The sequence below is a fragment of the Panthera onca genome, chromosome D1 (genome assembly GCF_046562875.1).
Source record: "Panthera onca isolate mPanOnc1 chromosome D1, mPanOnc1 haplotype 2, whole genome shotgun sequence".
NCBI classification, from domain to species: Eukaryota; Metazoa; Chordata; class Mammalia; order Carnivora; family Felidae; genus Panthera; species Panthera onca.
This window is the reverse complement of record NC_138348.1, coordinates 93,014,987-93,036,427: the sequence shown is the minus strand read 5'-3', so window position 1 is coordinate 93,036,427 and position 21,441 is coordinate 93,014,987. Positions and strand designations below refer to the sequence as shown.

Here is a 21,441-nt window from a genome sequence, read left to right as displayed (position 1 = left end):
TAAAAATGTAAGATTCCTCTTGCCCTGTTCCAGACACTCAGTTCAGTAGATGAAGAAACTGAGGCCCAGACAAGGTCAAAGACCCCATAAGGTCAAAGGGGCACAAAGATAAGACTGTCTCCTGGGCCCTAAGACGCTTTCCAACACACCAAGCTGCCCACGGCTGCATCGGGTGAAGGACCCAAAACCCCTCATCATGTTCTCAGCTTCTTATTCCCTTTCCTTTTTAGATCTCCTGCAGTGGATTCGTGGGACTGTCTTTCATCTCAAGCTAGAGAGTGGCCCAACTCTCTACCAGTTGCTTCCTACTTCCCACCGGTTTAAAAACATTTTTTTTCTTTTCTTTTTTACCCTAAATTGTGTCTCATTTATCCAGTACCGGCACTCTGGAATCGCCTTGGCTCAGACGTTTCCACAGGAAAGTTGCCTTTCCTGTCAGCAGACTGGCCTGGGAGCTTCTGTCCCTTTCTGCCTGGCAGCCGTCCCTCTGTGTTCTCTCCCCTGGGCCTCAGAGACTTGGGGTTCCCTGCTCTCTGTGTCCGCCCTGGGCTCCCTTAGCCTCACCTTGGCTGTCAGCTGCTTCTCCTCCTGCTCTTTAACATCCCGGGCTCTTTTTTTTTTTTTTTTTTTCTGAGAAGTTAGTGGTGGCGTGTATTTTTTTTAAATTGTGATAGGGGCGCCTGGGTGGTCCAGTTGGTTAAGCGCCTGACTTGAGCTCAGGTCGTGATCTCACGGCTCGTGAGTTCGAGCCCTGCATCAGGCTCTCTACTGTCAGCACAGAGCCTGCTTCAGATCCTCTGTCCCTGTCTCTCTCTGCCCCTCCTCCCCCACTTGTGCTATCTCTCTCTCTCCCCCCAAAATAAATAAACGTTGAAAATAATAAAATAAAATTGTGGTAAAATGCATATCACATAAAATTTACCATCTTAACCACTTTTAAGTGCACAGTTCAGTGGCATTAAGTACTTTCATAGTGTTGTGCAATCATCACCACCATCTATGCACAGAACACTTTTTATCTTACAAAACTACAACCTGGTATCTGTTAAACCCTAACCCTGCCTCTCCCTTCCCTCCCAGCCCCTTGCAGCTACTATTCTACCCTCCATCGCTACAAATATGACTCCTCTGGGTACCTCACGTGAGTGGAATCAGACAGTTTTTGTCCTTTGGTGACTGGATTGCTTCACTTAGCGTCGTATAGCTCCAGGTTTATCCATGTGGCTTTCCTTTGAAGGCTCAGTGATATGTCAGTATCCATATAACGCTTCTGTTCCTCCATTCATCTGTCCACGGACACTATGGTTGCTCTCACCTTCTGGCTCTTATGAGTAACGCTGCTAAGAACAGGGGTGTGCAAACATCTGGGTCCCCCCTTTCAGTTCTTTTGGGTGGAGGCATGTTTTTGAGGTGTCTTAATTATCCTCCACTCTCCCACCAGCCTATTTTTATTTTATTCTTAAACTAACGCCTTTTTTAAAGTTTATTTATTTATTTTTAAGAGAGAGAGAGAGGCAAGGGCAGAGATAGAGGGGGACAGGATCCGAAGCAGGTTCTGTGCTGACAGCAGAAAGCCTGACACGGGGCTTGAACTCATGAACTGTGAGATCATGACCTGAGTCAAAGGCGGATGCTTAACTGATTGAGCCACCCAGGCGCCCCTTAAACTAACATCCTTTGAATACAACCACTGGCTTCACCAGGTCTGTTGCATGTGCCTCAAAGGACGCTTTCCCAGAGAGGTCCAGAGGCTCTTTCCTGTCCTGTCTCTCTAAAATGTCCCCATCCCCTCCCCAGTCACTTCTGCTCCCTTGTCATGCTGCATTCCTCTTCCTAGTGCTTATCACCACTGGACTATATACGTGTGTATAAGTAGTTTGTTTCCTCCGTTAGCATGTGAGCTCCATGAAAGCGGAGACTTTTCTGTCTTCTTCATTGTTATATCTTTGATGTCAGGCACAGTGCAGGTACACATGCCTAAGACATAATTTTTAAGTTATTAACTTGAATGATTGAATGAATGGATAAATAACCAAGGCACTATTCCTACCTGTAAAGATCTTACAGTCTGATAGAGAGACGCATTAAAATCGTTGTACGGCGGGGCATGGGAGGGTGGGGGGGTTCCTGGGTGCCTCCGTTGGTTGAGTGTCTGACTCTTGATTTCTGTTCAGGTCATGATCTCACAGTTGTGGGGTCCAGCCCTATGTCAGGCACGTCTCTGAGCATGGAGCCTGCTTAGGATTCTATCTCCTTCTGCCCCTCCCCCACTTATGAGTGCTCTCACCTTCTCTCTGTCTCTCAAGATAAATAAATAAACAAACAAATAAATAAATAAATAAATAGGGGCACCTGTGTGGCTCAGTTGGTTCAGCACCTGGCTCTTGATTTTGGCTGAGGTCACGATTTCACGGTTCATGATTCTCTCTCTCCCTCTCTCTCTACCCCCACCCCCCTCCGCTATCTCCTTCAAAATAAATAAATAAACTTTAATAAATAAATAATAAAAAATAAAAATGAATAGATGAAATGGTTGTATGGCAAAATATAGGGGCTCTGAGGGGTGTGTAGGGAGCCCTGGCCATGGCTCTCAGACCGCCCTGGAGAGGTGGCCCAGGAAGTCCCTCCATGTACTCGGCAGATTTTCCCCTCTGATAGAAAGGCCCCAATTGTTGAGCAGCTATAAACTCGTTTTCCCACCAGTCTCCCCACCACCTCATGACATGATACTATTATCATCAGTGTCTGGGCAAAGAAATCAAGATGGAGTGAGATTAAGGAACTTGCCAAGGCCGTGAAGCTAGTGAGTGAGGCAGGTTTGCAATCTGACTTCTCTTTTTTTTTCTTCTTTTGTCAAATATTTGTCTCTTCCTTTATTAAGTTTCTTCGCAAAAATTACAGAGGTGACAGTGCTCCCTGCACTGGCAACAAGGCTGAGATGTGCTAAAAACGGTGTGCCTTCATCCCTGTCTTTCCAGAGCCCCATCCGCACCAGTGTGAACACCCTGGGCCACCCCTTCCACGCTGCCTCCGTGCTCACACAAACACATGCAAAGGGATCAACTCGTCTTAGAGTTTTCTCTGTTTTTATAAACTTGGAATCACTCCACACACATCCTCTGCTACTTACTTTTCTTATTTTGAACGTTATGGCCATTTTGCCTGGCAAAAGGTGTCGGTCGAACTCATTCTTTTTAATGCCCTCATGTATTTACAGTATGGTTGTACCAGGAGTTATCCAACCATTCCCCTATTGGTGGACATCCACGTTGCTTTAGACTTTTCCCCACGATAGATGCTGCCACATTATCCCTGTGCACCTGCCACTTTTTCCCTGTAGGATACATTCTCAAATTGGGGCTGCTTGGTCAGTCAGTGTATTCTCAATGACAGTAGATTCCGTATACTATTTTCCCAAAAGATAGTAGTGACCCAATGTCATGCTTTTAACCAGTACATCTTCTAGGCCTGACCGTCCCCACCCTTCTTCCTTTCCTGCTTTTCCTCAGAGCCCAGTACCCTCAGACTCATCCCAGCCACTTCCAACCTGGCCCAGGACTCTCCAGGAAGGTGGGAGGGACACCTCTTCCTCCTCTCACCTGTGACTGCACACGGGTCTGGGCATTGCTTTGTCCTCTCCTTTGGCCAGTGAAGACTGGTGGTCAGGAAACCTGGATTGTAGTTCTAATTCTGTTTGACCTTGGGCAAGCCACTTAACTTTTCTGTACGTTGGTTTCTTCATTCATAACTTGAAGGAGGTGGGGCTAGATGATCTGTAAAGTCCTCCCTCTCTCCAGATGACCTTCCCGGTTTGACACACCCACGGAGCTGGCTCTCCCAAGTGGAGCACTGGGGGTCTGTCTGCTCTCTGGGTGCCAGGGAGTGGGTGGGTGCTGAAGACAACCCAGAAGAGCCTTTCTACTGCTAACTTCCCTCAAAAGACTTTCCTGCAGGCTTGACTGCTTGTTCTGCCAGGAAGTGGTGGGTAGGCTGGGGATTCTGGAGCCAGACTGAGATAGAGCTGGGTTAGAACCCAACGCAGCCGTATTTCAGCTGCATGACCTTGGGCGGCTTGCCTCACCTCTCTGCGCCTTGACTTCTGAATCTGTTAAATGAGCAAGATAGAATGGCCTCAGTATTCTAGAGCAGGCTCTAATACAACGTTCTGCGATGATGGAAACGTACTCCATGTGAACCTTCCAGTACAATAGCCACCAGATACGTGTGGCTGTCGAGCACTTGAAATGTGGCCGGTGAGGCTGAACCCTGAATTTTAAATTTTATTTCATTTTAATCAATTAGGATTTGAATTTAAAAAGCCACACGTGGCCGGCAGCTACCTTGTTAGACTGCTCAGCCAGCGATAGAAGGTGAACATTGGATCCAGTAATACAGTATATAGAAAGTGCTTAGCTGGCCCAGTGTCTGGCACATAGTAAGCACTCAATAAATGTTTGCTATTATTAGGTATTATGTGTCTTGCTTTCCGGCCCACCACGCCTCATGGCTCTCAATGACACCCCATACCGGCTGTCCCAGAGTCACCTGGGGGAAGGAGGGAGAGAGGGAAGGTGTTGCTGTGGTGGTGCCTGTCAGTAATGAGCCTTGCACTAAATGTTTCTGGTCTGCTACTTTCCCTGGAGGGTCATGTGAGCCAGAGTGGTATGTGGCCTGCTTTGCAAGTGATTAACATGGTGTAAGCAATCTGCATAGAGAGAAAAAAACCCTCCGTTGGTATTCCATTATTCTATTAGAGTTTCAGAGCCGGGATTAAGTGGACATGATTTCTTCCTATGGGCCATTAATTTTGTTTTATTGCTGGTCTGATGGCCATTACCCTTTTTTGCCAATGCATTCCCCCATTAGGTTTGTACAATTAACAAAATATGTGCTGTTAGGGCTTTGATAGGAACAGTGGGATGGAAATAAAGGGAGGGGGTACGGCCGCTCCTGAGCCGGGGTGGGGAGAGGCTGGACCCAGGGGTGGGGCCTCAGGAATAAAGCGGGCGGGGCTTCTTCAGCACCTGCCTTGTAGCTGTTGGCATTCCAGGAGAGCCGCCCTAGGACCTTTGCCGCCTGTCTCCAGGCTAGGAGTGGCATTGCCCAGGTGGGAGGGAAGGACACTCAGGCGGGCCTGCCTGGTAGTGCTGGTATTTTCCTGAATCCTGTCATCCACCCTCCCGCTGGCACCGCACAGCTGAGAACATAATGAGCCACCCACCCCTGTGCTGTCACTTTGAACCCGAACCTCTTCAACAGGCAGAATAAGTCAGCCTCTAGGTGTCTGACCCTGTGACGGGAGAGACTTCCAGGGTGACATCTGCCTTCTCTCAGGGGAAACAGGAGGACCCGTGCGTGATTAAAAGGGGGTAACTCAGGTGCCTGGGTGGCTCAGTCAGTTAAGCATCTGACTCTTGATTTCGGCCCAGGTCATGACCTCACTGTTCGTGAGTTCGAGCCCCGTGTCAGGCTCTGCACGGAGCCTACTTGAGATTCTCCCCCTCTCTGCCCCTCCTCTGCTCACACTCTGTCTTTCTCAAAAGTAAATAATAAATAAAAAACTATGAAAGGAGGTGGCCAATACTCAGCATCATCTAGTGATTGCCATGTGGAAATGCAGGACTGGCATTGTTAGGTCACCTGACCTTTGGAGAAAAGTTAGAAATACAGATGGTTAAAATTTGAAATTTCCCACTTTTGAGATGTTGGCAGAATTTATAAAAATTCCAGACAGGCAAGAGTCCATGGAGGGACTGCCAGTTGGCAACGCCTGTCAGACAATGAGGCGTCATGGAAGGGTTTTAAGGAGGAGTGGCCACAATCAAATTTGTGTTCCAGAAAGATGCCGGGCTGAGGGGAGGTGGTACACGGGCAAAAATGGGGTGAGGCTGGAGGCCGGGAGACCAATTAGGGCCCTGGAAGAGAGAGAAGGCCTAAGGCAGGTTGACGACGATGCCGTGGGGAGAAGGGCAGTGAGACTCCTGACGGGGAATCAGCAATCCTCCGAGGATGTCCACGGGGCCAGGAGGCTGCCCTGTGAGCAGGTCCTGTAGCTCCTGAGGGTTTGCCTCTGTAGAGGGCCCCGCCGCCCTGGAAGCCCCCACCGCACTCCCATCGGATGCAGACAGGTCACGAGGGCCTCCGGGTCCTTCTCCTGTGTATTAAAGTCATTAGGATTAGCCCACCAGTGCCAGCATTCCTTAGAGGGGTTTATATGTGAACCTGTACTTACAGGTATGGGCCCAAGATTAGAGGCCCGGGGAGCATGACCCAGGGAGCTCTTCCATTCCCTCTGCAACAGGGTGATCAGCACTGCCCGTGGCCCAAGGGGCCGAAGACAGGTGTGGCATTAGCATCGGCTCTTACCAGGCTTCAAGAAAGGCTGCACCCTCAGTGAGGGCTGGTGGGGGGCGGGGAGGGGGGTTGCATCTCAGAGCCAAGTATTTAGTGCCAGGTAATTTTATCCATTTTCAGCTACCTAGTTATTGTGTGATTTAGAGCCTGCTGGTCAGAGCCTACAGGGCTGCCACTGACAACCTCATTCAACAAGTGTAAATAAATAATTGGAAGCTCTTGCCGGGTGATGGGGGATCAGAGGTGGAACAGAGAGGGTGATGGGGGGAGCACAGGTGGAACAGAGAGAAGCCTCGGCAGTGAGGTGGGGAGACACAGGACACACCGTCTGGATGGATGGGTGATCCTTCAAGGGTTTCCTTCTGGAATGGTCTCTTCACGTTTTGTCTTTCTTGGAAGTTTTGCTCTTATGCCTGTGGATGGGCTTTCAGAGAAGAAGAGCATCCAGAGAGACTCTTGGTGCCCCAGAATGGGTTGTCATAATTTGTCCTCATCCCAAAGGTCTGGCTGGGGCAAGACCTGAAAAGCTTGTCACGGGCAGTGGGATAAATGCAGAAGGCCTCAATCTTCTTGATTTGCCTCTCGTTCTCCTTTTCCATTCAGTTGCTGCCTGCCTTAGCTCAGAACACATAAAAACAACAAAAATCCTCATTTATTATTATTAGTATGTTCCAGGCAGCTCTAGGTGCATCATCTCATTTAAAGATGCTACTGTTGGGGCCCCTAGGTGGCTCAGTCGGTTAAGCGTCTGACTTCGGCTCAGGTCATGATCTCACGGTTCGTGAGTTCGAGCCCCATATCAAGCTCTGTGCTGACAGCTCAGAGCCTGAAGCCTGCTTTGGATTCTGTGTCTCCCTTTCTCTCTGCCCATCCCCCCGCCTCTCGCTCTCTTAAAAACTAAATAAACATTAAAAAAAAATTTTTAAAGATGCTACTATTAACCCCCTACCTTTTAGACAGGAGAAAATTGAGGTTTATAGAGATTAAGGTTAGGTTAACGATGGACCTAGGTTTGAATCCAGAACTATCTGGTTCCCACATCTTTACTCTTAACCAGGGTGATATACTGAGGTGCCTTAGCATGAGACTTAGAGCCCTCCCTGGCAGGTTAGTCTGGGCAACCTCACAGGTATATAGATATCAGATGGAATTTTGGTTTAAGGATTATCTAGGAGTCTAACCATATCATTTTGCCTATGGGGAAACTGAGGCACGGAGGGGGTAAAGTTTCTTGTCCAGGATCGTGCAGTAAGTTAATGACAGAGTGAGGGTGTGAACCCATGTCTGGTGAACACCCCAGGCCTAGTGTTAGACTCGTGTTCTGTGTGTTCTCTGTGTTAGACTCATGCCCTTGCTAAGCCCTACGTTCATCTCTCTCCAGCCTTCCAGCTTTCCTGGGCGTGCTCCACGGGTGCCACTCAGCTCTCCTGGAGCATGTGCTACCTCCTGCAGGAAGCTTTGTTCTGTCCCTCTTCTACCTCATTCCCAGACAAACATTCAACAACTCGTTCCTCATTAACCATTTCGCAAGTTTCCTCATATTTATAAATGTGAGTGGTCAGTCTCATTTATAGTTCCATTTTATTTTCATGGTGAACAAGACAGGCCTGAGTTTAAATTCTGGTCCTATTATTGCACGGCTGCTTGTCTGAAGGCTTTTGACATGATCCCTTGCCTGCCAGGACCACACACTGCTGGCTCTGGAAGGCTCTAAAATACATGGCACATAGGTGGTTCCCCAGCATGTGTCCGTGGATCAGTGCCAGTTAAAGTAGACTTTTCCACTGATCACGAGTGAAAACTAAGGACAGCATGGAGAGGTCACATATTAACATGTGTGTGCACACATGTGTGTGTGCGTGCATGTGTGAGAGAAAGCGAGCAGACAGACAAAGAGAGAGAGGCAGAAAGAGAGGGAGAGGGAATGCATTCCATGATGCTGTATTTATTCAGTTCAAAGAATGGTCCTGTTACTCCCCTTACTTTGGGGGTTGAGTTACTTTATGAAATGATGATAAATGAAGACAGTATCAATGTTTTATCAATATAGAAGTTTGTCAACCCTATCAGACTCCTAATTTTTTTTTAACCTTTCATAGATGGGTGACGCCATGTCTGGAAGACCATGGTTGGAGCACCTTCTCACCCAGTGCAGATTCTCCTTCCAGGGTTGGGGAGCTCACTACCTTCTGAGGAAGCCTAGCTCATTTTTGGATGGTTCTCATTGCTAGAGGCTTCTTTCTTATATCGAACTGAAGGTTGACTTCCTCTAACATCGACCAGTTAGTCCTAATCTTATTGTCTAGTGTAACACAGTCCTTCTTTCATACAATTTCTTCAAATATTTAGGGGACCACCATGTGGGAGAAGGACGGGTAATCTTATGGACAAAGCCCTGTGTCCTAAGGGACACAGCCTCCTAGGAATGAAAACAGTGACAACAAAATAGCAATGACAATAGCTAACATTCAGCGAGTGCCTATTTTGTGTGAGTCACTGTCCCAAGCACTTTGCAGGATACAAAATCATTCAGTCCTCACACTAACCTCAGAGGTAGAACCCTTATTAGCCCCATTTTACAGATGGAAAACTGAGGGACAGAGAAGTTAAGTAACCTGTCCATCCCACTAGTAAGTGGTGGAGCCAGGATGGAAAACTGTGCAGGCTGGTTCCAGAGCTTGAGCTTTTAACGGCTAAACTTTTAACCCGAGCTTTAGCCACTGGACATCTTCGCTCACCTCCCCTCTTCACTGTCAAAGATATTGAAATGGAGGCGGGGGCGGGGGGGTGCCTGGGTGGCTCAGTCGGTTAAGCGTCCGACTTCGGCTCAGGTCATGATCTCACGGTTTGTGAATTCAAGCCCCGTGTTGGGCTCTGTGCTGATAGCTCAGAGCCTGGAGCCTGCTTCGGATTCTGTGTCTCCCCCATCTCTACCCCTCCCCCCCCCAAAAATAAATAAAAACATTAAAAACAAAAAAACAAAAAAAGGAATTGGTTTTTGTATTGAGCCCAAATCAGCCTGTCCTCAAAGCAAGTGGCTTATCCAATTCGGCAAACCACCTCACCCATCCCAGGCCTCAGTTTCCCTGGTCTGATTACAGTTCAGTCCCACATTCAAGGGAGTGGGTTGAGAGAAAAACACAGAAGGGACTGGTGGGATAATTTGCATGTCCTCTGCACCCTTCCCTCGCTCTTGGCCTAGCTTGTCTTTCCTCTTCAGACTCCTCAGTATTCTAGAGAGTCAGCCAGTAGACATCCTTTATAAGAGTCATGGGCTGGGGAGCCTGGGTGGCTCAGTCGGTTAAGCGTCCGACTTCGGCTCAGGTCATGATCTCACAGTTCGTGAATTCAAGCTCCATGTCGGGCTCTGTGCTGACAGATCAGAGCCTGGAGCCCACTTCAGATTCTGTGTCTCCCCCTCTCTCTCTGCCCCTCCCCTGCTTGCAGTCTGCCTCTCTCTTTCTCTCAAAAATAAATAAACATTAAAAAAAATTTTAATTTAAAAACTACATTAAATGGGATGTCAAAACTGCATCTTAAATTAATATGGATTGATAAGTCGAGTGAGGGGGACAGTTCATCCCTCCGTTGGACACTATATGGGAATGCAACTTAAGATCACATGTAATGGATTTCAAAGCAACACCACACTCTGGGGTCATCCTGAGCTTCTGTTAAATTCAAATAACCCACATCTTTTTTTTTTTCTTTTTTTTTTTTTTTTAACCAGGTTACCCTGTTTGGTGTTTTTGCGATTGACTTTTAAATGTTAGAGTGGGATTTGGTGAATGTATCCTTGTCAAATCTTTTTCTACAATTCTGTAAAAAATAAAAATGGATTTGCATGTGGACATAAGATGTAATAATTTGATGGGTCAGAGTGATGGGATGGTGGGCCATATTCCTTCATCTTCAAAGTTACCTCATTTACGGCTGTCGTGATGTTATTGTGCAAGAAACAAAAACTGGTAGAGGAAAACTTGGACTTTGTAGTTTTGGCCCCTTCTTTCAGCTTATTAAAAGCTTTCTAACACTTTTGAATCCACCTCTCCAGGAGAGGCTATCCTTCCCAGCTTTACAGCATATGTAAATGAGAAGTCTGACATATCTTCTTCTCAGGTGCTGGCGTCTCAACACACAATCCCAGAGGGCAGGGATAAAACACCACTGCATGCAATTCCATCTAGAGACTTCTTACACTGAGTTCACACGTGCTCAGTAGCAGCATGGCAGTTGTTCAAAAGAACGTAAGCTGGAGCCCACTGCCAACCACTGCCCATCCATGGCTGGTCCCAAGGTGCTGGTTGTAGATTCTGTTTGGAATGAACAGGATCTACCAATGAACATTTCAACAGACGTACACAGAGAACTATGGTGGGCACTTGGCGAGGTTCTGGGGCTATAAAGATGCATAAGACGTGGTCCTTGTCTCAGAGGTGCCTCCTTGAGCCATTCATCTTGGTCATGCAGATGTTAGTAGACAGCCCCAGAGGAAGTACGGACACCATCCTGAACAAGAGGGACATTTTCTTTTCATGAGCACATCACGGTATGGCCCACGCCCAAATCTTCTTTCTGAAATTCCACCGCTTCCAAGAAGTCTCTCTGTCTTAATTAAAGGGAAAATATTATTAGAGGGGTCGGGGCAAGGGGGTTCCTCTTCTTTGTGTCATTTCCTTGTTGAAAAACTTTCAGTGGCTCTCTTCCAGCTCCTACCCCCAGCCTGGCCTCTCGGCCTGACACTCAGAGCCTTAGATGCTCTGGCCCCATCTGGCTTATTCAGTGTTGGTCTCTCCTGGTTGCTTTCAGGCAAAACAGCCTCTGCCTTGTCCCAGGGCACTCCCATGCTGCCCCCCTCTCATCCATGCCTGGATTGCTCCCTTTCCACGAATGCCCTCTTGCTCCCTTCTGCTGGCCAAATCTTGCCAATCTCCAAGGCCCCATGCAAGTTCTCCCTACGCCCAAATACTTCTTGAGCACCTCAGCTCTCGCCAACTTCATTTCTCTGTGGAGAGAGAATTATAGTCCCTACCACACAGCTCAGCACTACTGTGCATATAGCCTTGTCTTGCACAATATCTGGTGATGTTCCATATGGGTAATCTTATTTCCCGAATGACGTGGCAGCATTTTTATAGCAGGACCCATCCGTGGGATTTTATTCCTGCTGCACCTAGCCAGCGTCGATCACGGAGCAGACACTCATAAGCATGTGCTGGGTTTTTCTTGTTGTTGTTGCTCTATTTCCAGAAAGAGAATTAAAAGCAGTCACATTTTTTTATCTTTCCAGTCCTTCCCTCATCATTCTTCCCCATCTAGCCCAACTGCACTCTTCACCTTTCCTTGAAATTTCTCTCTTCCATCCAGATTTTCCATAATCCTGCCATAAACAACAACCTGGGCTTTGTGGTTTGCTAGTTTTTCACAGCCTTCCCCATGTAGGTTGCAAGCTTTCACAGGGGCCGTTCAGCTCTGTCCCTCTGCATGGGGTCTCCCTTCAGACGGGAGGCATCAGTAAATGATTATTGCCTTGGTCAGCTCAGGGCTCTCAACAGCCATGAGCCTGTTTTTCTCTGGGATTCCTATAGGGAAGGGGATGAAACTCGCAAGAAATTGAGGCAGCAAGCAGGTAAGGAGGGAGTGATCCTCTCTCTCTGTCCTGGTTAGCTGTCTAAACAATGATCATTTTGCACCAAGAGTGCCTGGATCGGGAAGTTTTCCCACTCAGGACTGTGGGAATAGAGCTGTAGTCCTGTGCTGCTCCTGAGCCAGAACGACTCCTGAGTTTACCCTCATCCCACGTTGGCTCTCACTCAGAGCTCTCACTCAGCAGAATCATACACATCTATAAAAAAACGTTTTCTTTTATTGACAGGTGAAGTCTGGAGCAGGATTCTGAGGCTTTCTGTCCTCCATGCCGCTCACCAGAAAAGGGACTGTGAACTGTAAGTAACTTTGATTGGTGTTTCCAGGCTGACTCAATAAGGTTACGGGTTAAAGACCAGCCCTGAACCTAATCTTTAACAGTCATGCAATTGTGCAAGAGAAATCCTCAACAATGAGCTAGTCAGAATGTAAAATACAGTGGACTTCTAATTAGATTAGGTCTGAATGTGACAAAGAAGCCCTGTAATATGACATCCTATTTAATTAGACTTTATTGATTATGCATTAAGGTGGACCTGATGTGTTATGTGTGTCATGAGTGTTGGAGAGGGAAGCTCTTGAGTTTGCAAGGCCAACCCAGACCCCAGCCATTGTCATCTGTGGGCTAAGCTGGGGAGTCAGGGAAAGCCCCCACTGGCTTTGACACATGGTTGATTTCTAGGGCGGCGTGAGGGAGGGGAAGGGGGACACTGCTGGTGGCAATGGTAACACCACCTTAAGCTCACGTGCTCATTTTGGCTCTCCCGCTTGGCAAAAGTCTACCCACCTGCAGGACCCAGCCTAAGTCGAGCCTGCTCCTCGAACCCTTCTTTAGTAAGTCCAGCTAGAAGTGATTTCTCCCTCTCCTGAAGTTCTTCTGTGCTCACATGGCAACCTCCCCCCTGACCGGCATCTTCCTGCGCGCCCCCCAGCCGGGCTGTGAGCTCCTGGAGGGCAGTCTGGGATTCCGGGGTCTCCGTGTTCCCACTGCACCCTCAACCTGGTCTCTGCTCAGCAGATGTTAGCCAGAAGACTGGGTCGCCCGGGCTATGTAGTTTCCCCACCCCGCTTCTGGGGCTACCGGAGGCTGGGCTGCTGCCGCGCCTTTGATAGTACATTGGCTTCCAACCAGTCCATGGAATTATAAATGATTAACCGTTATCAGCGCACATCTTCACCTCTGTGTAAAAATAGATTGACTGTAATGAGTATTTGAATAAATCATAAGAATGGCCGCCATGCGATCGTCTAACATCCTGCCGATGGCTGCCCGGTGAGTGAGCAGGGCGCCGGCCCTCCCGCCTAATGGCCTGCGATTCAGTGCTGGTCGCCTCTGTGATTGACGGGCTGCGGCTCCCAGGGCACCTCCTCCACAGCCCAGGCTCTGGAGTGGTCGGATCCCCGGGCCCCAGTGGGAGGGGGGAGGGTGGGGGGGGTGGCAGGGAAGGGTGCCTCCCTCCATCCTGTTCCGGGAAAGCCTACCTGGGAGATGCAGCCGGGGGCTGGGGGAGCCAGCGTAGATAGACCTTGGTGAGAATCTTGTCTCCTCGCACTGGAGGTTAAAGGGGCCTCATAAGTCAAGTCAAGTATGAGAGAAGCAAGCTGAGCGTGAACCTTAATGAGAGTGGAGAGTGGGGGAAAAGATGTGCATGTTCCCTCCCTGTGGCCGAGGGCCCCCCACACGTGTCCAGGGGAAACCCCCTCACTTAGGAACACGCTCTTGGACCTGCATTGAGAGATAAAAGCATGAGGACCCTGCCTTTTGGAAGGAAGAGGAGGGGGGGGTGGGCTCAGAGGGCCTGGGGCCACTTGAGGAGGGAATAGTCTGAGTGAAGACCTGTGAAGGCTGGATTTGAGAGGGAAGCAGCAAACATTCTGTTTCATTCCAGCGGTGTTCCAGTTACTGTGGCTGTGTAACAAGCCACCCCAAAAGTTAGTGTCTTAACAGTGTTTTTTATGTGCATATTCTGTGAGCCAGGAATGCAAACAGGGCACAATAGGGACCGTTTGTCTCTGTTCCGCTGGGTCTGGGATCTCGGCTGAGGCAGGTGAAAAGCTGGGTGCTGGAATCAACTGAAGGCTCATTCACTTATAACTCGGGGGGCTAATACTAGCGGTTGGCTGAGATGTTAGCTGGGCCTGCCGGCCAGGCCCATGTGACTGCTCCAGGTGGCTTGGGCTCCTTCTTAGCATGGCGGCTGAATGCCAGGAAGGGAGCACCCTGAATGAGAACAAGAGCCAGGTGGGAGCTGCATTGCCGAAGTCAAGCAGCATTACTTCCACCATGTTCTCTTGGGTGGGGCAGTTACACAGGCCTGCCTCAATTCAAAGAAGGGAACATAGACATCCCTGCCATCATGACTCGAAGGATGAGTGTCAACAGCACATGAAAGGAGGAGATAGGGACGGGATATATGTTGTTGCAACCATCTTTGGAGAGCACAATCTACCACGACTGGTACCTGGCAAGTCTGACATAGTATAGCCTCATAATTTCCACAGACAGGCTGAAGAAACCCCCATCCTTGGGCATCAAACTGTCCCTCATGTCACGGAATGTCTGGGTTTAAAGCCCCTCCCCCCGAGAGGCCAGGCTAGGCTTCCTCCCAAAGCGGGACCCCCCAAGGACATGCTGGAGTTCGGAGTTCCTGCAGCTGGCGGAAGCTTCCATATTAGTGTCCGTTTCCGCAAAAGTAGTCCAGTTTGCAACTCACAGCTTGAGGTGCCAGGTATGGCGGGACACTTAGATCTGTGACCAAGGATTTCTCAAGCCTAGAGCCTTCATTCAAGGCTCCCCACACCCCCAACTCAATGGCCTTCCAAGCTGGGGGAGGTTTCAGCCAAAGATCAGGACTTAAGAGGCTACTGGGGCTCTGTAGAGGACTGGGGAAATCTGGGCAGCCTTTCCTATCTGAGCCCTGTGTCCTCTCTTTTTCCTGCCCTTCTGCCACATACCTGTGCCATTAAGGGACCAGACCCCTTTTCCTTTGTCATTTTACTGACATGGATGCAGCTGAATTTTGGAAGAGAATCTGAGTGCCTGGATGCCTTGTTGTGACTTAAGAGGATACAAACAAAACTCAAGCAACAGAAGAGTGAAAACAACCAATTCATTTCTCCAAAGGGCTGAGATATGAGAATGGCTAATGCTGAAAGGGTGGGAACAGGGAGGAGAGGGATAAGGGGGCTTGGTTTTGATAAAAAGGTGCTGGAGTTGGGAAATGTAGGTCAGGAAACTAAAGTGTAATTTGGACAAGTGAAGGAACTGATAAAAACGTAAAGATCATTTGTATTTTCAAGGCTCCAACTTGGAGGTGGGGGGATTGGATCTGAAGCCCCAAAATGAGTTTGGATCCTGGCTTAGCACCTTTGTGACCCAGGCATATCTGCTTGGGCTTCAGAGCCCTCATGTCCAGAATGGAGATGGGATTGTATACGCTTCCCAGGTCTGCTGTGGGGACTGGAGGGAAGCCAGCATGCGAAAGCACTAAAGCCATTCTTGGCGCACAATAGCTACTCAAAAAATGGTTCAGTCATTTCATCCACCCAGTAAATAAATAAAAAGTGGAGTTGGAAAGATTGTCCCTCTCCATTGCTCCTGACAGGGATGGTCAAGAATCTCTCCTTTAACTGTATCCTCCATAAAAGTTCACTCATAAACTATTGATATTTTAATAATACACATTAGCATCTTGCCCTTTGACAAATGAATATTGAATGAGCAATAAAGAGGCAAAAGAGTAACCAGATTTAGGGCTGGCTGCAGGGAAGCTGGGATCTTATGTAGTTGTCAGAGGGAATATGCCCCTTTCCAGGCACCTTGTGACTCATCTCTCCCCAGTGACCCCTAGGAAACAGCTTTGTAAAGAGCGCTCAGATTCTAGCCCCGCCCAGTGTGAGCAGGATTTCTCCTACCATTTCTTTCACTTGGCCGGAGGGGACTTGGGAGAAGAGAGGAAAAGTCATTAAAGAGCTGCTAAAGGCATGGATGTTTTGCCCACGTGTGAAACACCTTAGATCTCTCCATTACCTCTGCTAAAGGTGCCAACCTCTTCCTGATTCGAGATCTCCCACTCCACAAATTGAAAAGTCTAGAGACAGTGCACCCACCCCCAATCAGGTGATGAGCTTAAGAAATGTAGCCGGGACACAGGGGTGCCAGAGCACCTGGCGTGGGGGTCCCAAGCAGACTGAGTTCAGCCACTGGCCCTTGACGAAATTCAAAGGCAGGGAGAGGAGCGGTGGTGACATAAGAAAGGCATTTATTTCAGCGAGGCCGACACCAGGAAGACAGTGGCCCAGCATCTCAAAGACCGGCTCCACAATGCTGAAAATAAGAACATAAGGAAAATGTGGGACAAAGGTCGGTGGGTACACGCAGGTGGGCGGTAAAGGTCAGGTCCATCACTGTCTTGGGGTAAATCACAGGGGTCTTGCTGGTGTCAGGACAGTTGTTCTTGCTTGAGGGGGTAGTTTTGGTTCCCATCACGGGATGCTTTGTGCACAGGGTCGTTTGAGTTAAGAGATAAGCTGGAAAGAACTTAATCAGTTAGGAAGTACAGACTGAGATCGAAATGGAGGTAGCTGAAGTCCTCTTTCAGGAATAACTCACACTAGTTCTACCCGCCTCTCGGCCTTTCTCCTCCAAATCTTGATTGGGGCAGTTGCAAAGGCCTATGGGGTGTGCGTTAAGGTTTGTAAGACAGAATTCCCTGCCTCTTGCAGCTCCTGTGCCCAGCCCCACTGCCATAGCCTCCAGTATCTCATGGCCTCCATCTGGGCTGGGAGTCCTTGAGTGTGCAGAGAACAGTGACAGGGGCTCTTCGTTGGTCCGGCTTAATTGGTGTGATTTAATGGCGTTTCTGGCGGATTCAGATTTATACGGCTTTCTGAGCTGCAAATCTGCTTTCTAAATGTAGAATTTTTGTGGAGTGGTAAAAAATAATGGCTGTTCTGTGATTCCTGCCTCCCGAGCTAGGAGATTGCAATTTACATTATGCAAATAGACATTATGCAATCAAGGCACTTTAGCAGGAATCTGGCGGCAGAGCGGCCGCTGATGAGATGCCGAGGTCTGCAGCCCCAACTGAGGGGCTCTGCAAGAGCGGAGATGAAGTGGGGAGCGGGTGGAGCCGGCGGGAGGAGGCAGAGTCTGTTCCGGCTGGCCCAAGGAGGCAAAGTGGAGCCTGCCCAGAGATGAATGCATCCGGGGAGCTGCCAAAGCGACTCTCTCAATTAATGGCTTTGTTTAATCATACCCCCTGTCCAGAGGAGTATTGTCTTACGGATAATTTCGTTTGCCTAACGAGATTTTGCTAATTAAATCTCCTTTCAGTTGGTGTGACTATGCCTGCAGGAGAGGGGGCTATTTGGAGTCTTCTCCATAAACCTTTCTGGAGAGGAGCTGAGAAGGAGGGGAGGGAAGGAAGGGAGGGGAGAGAAGAGGAAGAAGGGGAGGGAGAGACTTCCTGCTGTGAGCAGGCCTGGAGAAGCTTTGAGGGTTTGGGAGCTACAAGCTGGCTGCTGCCACCCACCCGGCCTTTCTGTCCTGTTGGGTAAAAGCGCAGACTCATAAATCTTTGTTCCACCCGAGGGATTTCCCCCTTTTTTTCTTCCTCTCTGGCTCCTGTCACCTCTGCTATTATCCCTTCTCAAGTTCTTCCCAAATCCCCAGGAGATCGCGAGGGATTTCCAAGTACTGCGTGGTGGTGGTGGTGGCAGTGGTGGTGGCAGTGGTGGTAGAGAGATGGTGGCCATGTGGGAACCCTCCCCTTGCTTTTTGCCGTTAGCCAGCCAGTCTGGCTCTTCAGAGAGGAGAAATCGCTCCCAAATTGACCATTTCTCCAGGGATAATTGCGTGAATCAAAGAGGAGAATACCTCATCAAATTCATTTATCATCAGAGTCGGCCAAGGATAATCTCCTATATATGGAGGAGCCTAGTGCTGCGCCTGAATAGTGGGAGCCTAATTAATACTGTTGTATCTGGCCAGTCACGCCTGTGCCCTGCAATCCCCAGTGGTGCTTTGCTGACCGTAGCCTACTTGGCCTGATTTACCATGGGCTTCACAGCTCAACCCTGTCTACTTTTCCAGTTTCATCTCCTACCCCCCATGCTGTTCCTTCTTCCCTGTTACTTACAGACACTCAGACACATGGGCACATTCCTACTCCTGATACCCCAAATACACCTAGTTGCTCAGTTCCCCTCAGATACTCTGTATAACTTCACACCTCAGTGCCTTTGCACTTGCCATTTCCTCTCTCTGGAATCTCCTTGACCTGGTAACCCCTGTTCCTCTTGCAATACCCAGCTCACATATCTCCTCTATGACTGTCTCCTTATGGAGCTTTCCCCAGCTTTTGTGAAATACTGCTGCGCTCCTTCTTTTCATCTATGTCATTATAGGACCTTAAATATAGTTATTTGTCTGTCTATCCAAGTTAAGGACTGAATCTTATTCTTCTCCTATCCCAGTACGTAGAACAAGGCCTGACCATAACAGGCACCCTATAAGGTTGGTTGAATGAAAAAAGGAATGAATGCACCTAGGAGAAGAGGGTGGGGTGATGGAGAGGTACCCCCTGGTAAGTCCTTGAAGCCCCAGGACGTACAATGGCAGTAGGAAGTCAGGAGACTGATTTCTATTGAGATTCTGCAGAGTTGCCTGTCCATTACCTTTACTTCCTGGGTGGGGAGGCACTACCTCCGTGGGCTAGCTCATGCACTACGTGTGTCAGCACCTCCTGTCACACATCCTCACATAGATCCTGTGAGGTGGGGATTGGTTTTGCTGAGGGAACCGAGACTAATATATCCACATCAGGAAGCAAAGCAGTGGTCAGCTGTCACTGGGCCCACTGGCTGGGTCCCAACAGGATCTACCTCTAGGCAGGTAAAAGCTATGCTTTCCAGTGTCCCTCCCCATTTATCCATCCATCCATCCATCCATCCATCCATCCATCCTTCCATCCTTCCATCCGTCCTTCCATCCATCCATCTTTCCATCCATCCTTCCATCCATCCATATATCCATTCATCCACCCTTGCATGCATGCATCCATCCATCCAACCATCCATCCTTCCATCCATCCATATACCCATTCATCCACCCTTGCATGCATCCATCCATCCTTTCATCCATCCATCTTTCCGTCCATTCATCTACCCATGCATGCATCCATCCATCAATCCATCAATCCATCCACCCTAGAAGTGTATCACATCCTTGCTGCCCATGACACCAGGGCTCACACAGTGCTGGAACGCCTGTATGTCTGTGTGGTGTGCTATAGGGTGGGGAGAAACTTAGGCCCCACGGGGCAGCCTCTCCCTGGATCTAGCCTGTTACCCAACTAGCGGTGGGGATGTCAGGTGTGGAGGAGTCTGCATTCCGTGCTGGGGAGCATGGGGACGGTCTAAGAGAAATGGCTCCTATCTTCACGTGTGATAAGGGTATGTGTATGTTACATGTGCACGTGCAGGCTGCAGGTGAATGAGCATGTGAGTGTGTGTGAGTGAGCATGTGTGTGCATGTGAGTGAGCGAGGCAGTGTTTGTAGAGAGCGGCTTTGTGTTTGTCTTGGTTCCTGAGTTTCAGTGCTTTGCTTTTTGCCCTGGTGTTTTCCTATTGGTCCAGATACATCTGTCAGGGTGCTTCTCTGCAGCTAGGCTTTTATTCATCTTAATATGCCCACCGTGCTCTCGATGCTCTGAGTCTGAAGTATTTCTTGGTACATAATAGGTGTTCAACCAGTGCTCCGGGATGCACTGAATGGTTGAATGGCTGAATGATTGAATGAGTGCACAAGCGTGCACTCTGGTGTCCGTTAGACCTGACTTTGAGCCTTAGTACTGTTATTTGTGTTGCTGAGAACTTGGGATCAATTTTCTCATCCAGAAAGTGAGAATCTGAAACTACCTATTCTATCTTTCTCAAAGGGCTGTTGGTAGAGGATCGTAAGAGGTCTGTGAAAGTGGTTTATAAACTATGGAGCACTATGCAAGTATAAGAGGTTGTTATTATAATGGTTATTACACTTGAAGTGATCATTGTGTCTGAAAATTAGGGATTCTGTTTTCAAGAATATAAAACCATCCTGGCCTGATTTGAACTCTGAGATTTACAGAGCAATCATTATAGGAACTGATTCCAGGTTTGCCCAGCTGTGGGAACTCTCAAGGGGCTGGGGTGGGAGGCAGGGGCTGGTGAAAACCGTCCATCTTCACTTCATGCCACCCGTCTCCCAAGTGGACCCACATGAAGGTCTCTCCTGAGTCTCTGAAATTGCCTAGACTTCTATGCCTCATTATCTTTGCAAATGCTGTTCCCTCTGGCAGGAATGCTTGTCTCCTTTTTCCACCCTCTTCTGACCCTCTCATGCCGCCAAGTTGCCGCACTGTCCCCAGGCTCCCAGGCTACCAAGTCTGCCTCTCTGAAGGCATTTATCACAGTGTTCCTGGGACTGTTAATATCTGCCTCCCTGGCCTCAGCTTGCACTTCTAGGACAGAGGAGGGCTTCTTCCCTGCAGCCCCAGAGCTAAGGGGATGGATGGCTAGACGGTGAAAGGTGAAGGGGAGGGTTGGGATTTGGTAGATGCCCAGGATTTGAGCTTTTTTTTTTTTTAATTTTTTTTAATTTTTAGAGAGGAGAGAGCACAAGCAGGGGAGACAGGCAAAGGAGAGAGAGAGAGAGAGAGAGAGAGAGAGAGAATCTTACACAGGCTTCATGTTCAGTGTGGAGCCCGATGCAGGGCTCTATCTCACAACCCTGGGATCATAACCTGAGCCAAAATCAAGGGTCAGACACTTAACCGACTGAGCCACCCAGGTGCCCCAGGCTTTTGAAGCCCCAAGTCTGTAGGGGAAGATGAGGAAGAAGCATCAGAGAAATGAGCACTGCCTTGAAAATAACCCCCAAATTTCTGAGAGCTATTTTCCACCCACTTTCATGCCCCAGATGTTGAATAGGCTGATCTTCCATGGGGTTTCTGGGCCTGGGGACATCAGTCCTGTACAGGTGAGTGACTGGCCGTCAGCCAGGTGGGAGGTGAGGCCTCCAGGTTAGAGCTGAGGCCTCAGGACCCGGAGGCACTTGCCTGTTGCTGACCCCTTCAGGTGAGCAGTTACCCACATGGGGAGGCAGGTGCTGCCTACCTCCTTCCTCAACCCTTCCAGATTCTTTCTCTTGGTGGAGTCAGCCCCAGCTGGTGGAAAATCTGTTGGAAGCTCTCCTAGGAACTGGCTCCCTTGCTTCTCTCCCTGTGTTTGGAGGCATCGTGTCTCCACCCTGCTCTGGGCCTCTCCCCCACACTCTCCCACTCCCAGCCGCTCTCCTGGAGCCCCAGGCAGCCGCAGCCAAGTGCCAGGGGGCTGGGAGCGTTTTCATTACCGAATGCACTGAACCTATTTGTGAGTGTTTTGCAAAGTGTTTAATCCAAG

The 21,441-nt window shown here is 48.9% G+C and overlaps 1 protein-coding gene across 9 annotated transcripts in view; it reads left to right on the top strand.

Moving 5' to 3' along the window:
* Positions 1-21,441, top strand: part of PKNOX2 (PBX/knotted 1 homeobox 2) — a 315,397-nt gene that overhangs the window by 111,153 nt on the left and 182,803 nt on the right. For all 9 annotated transcript variants that reach the window (XM_060605135.3, XM_078432921.2, XM_060605139.3 and 6 more), the window contains one exon: positions 12,230-12,299. The gene's annotated coding sequence lies outside the window, so the exon portion shown is untranslated. The remainder of the gene's footprint in view (positions 1-12,229; positions 12,300-21,441) is intronic.